We start from the raw sequence: 345 nt of genomic DNA on the forward strand, positions 1-345 counted from the left end.
ACCAACCTCAGGTGATCCGCCTGGCTCAGCCTCCCAAAGTGCTGGGATTACAGGCGTTAGCCACCGCACCTGGCCTACAAAGTAAAAATTTTTTAAATGAGCTGGATGTGGTGGTAAGGGCCTGCAGTCTTAGCTACTCTAGAGGCTAAGGTGGGAATGGCCTGAGGCCAGGATTTTGAGACCAGTCTAACCAACAAAGGAAGATTCCCCCACCTCTACAAAAAAACAACTTGTTTAAATAAAATAAACTTTAAAAACAGAAAGTAACATTTAAAAAAAGATGAAATGACTGATTTTTAAAGAACCCTTAATTTGTTCCAGCTCTTTATTAGACAAGAATCAGTA

The 345-nt window shown here is 40.9% G+C and overlaps 1 protein-coding gene across 2 annotated transcripts in view; it reads right to left on the bottom strand.

Annotated features, from left to right (window-relative positions):
• The window catches only part of THRAP3 (thyroid hormone receptor associated protein 3), a 99,084-nt gene that overhangs the window by 23,847 nt on the left and 74,892 nt on the right, over positions 1-345 (bottom strand). The gene's annotated exons all lie outside the window — the stretch shown is intronic.

The sequence above is a fragment of the Colobus angolensis genome, unplaced genomic scaffold (genome assembly GCF_000951035.1).
Source record: "Colobus angolensis palliatus isolate OR3802 unplaced genomic scaffold, Cang.pa_1.0 Scaffold4, whole genome shotgun sequence".
NCBI lineage: Eukaryota > Metazoa > Chordata > Mammalia > Primates > Cercopithecidae > Colobus > Colobus angolensis.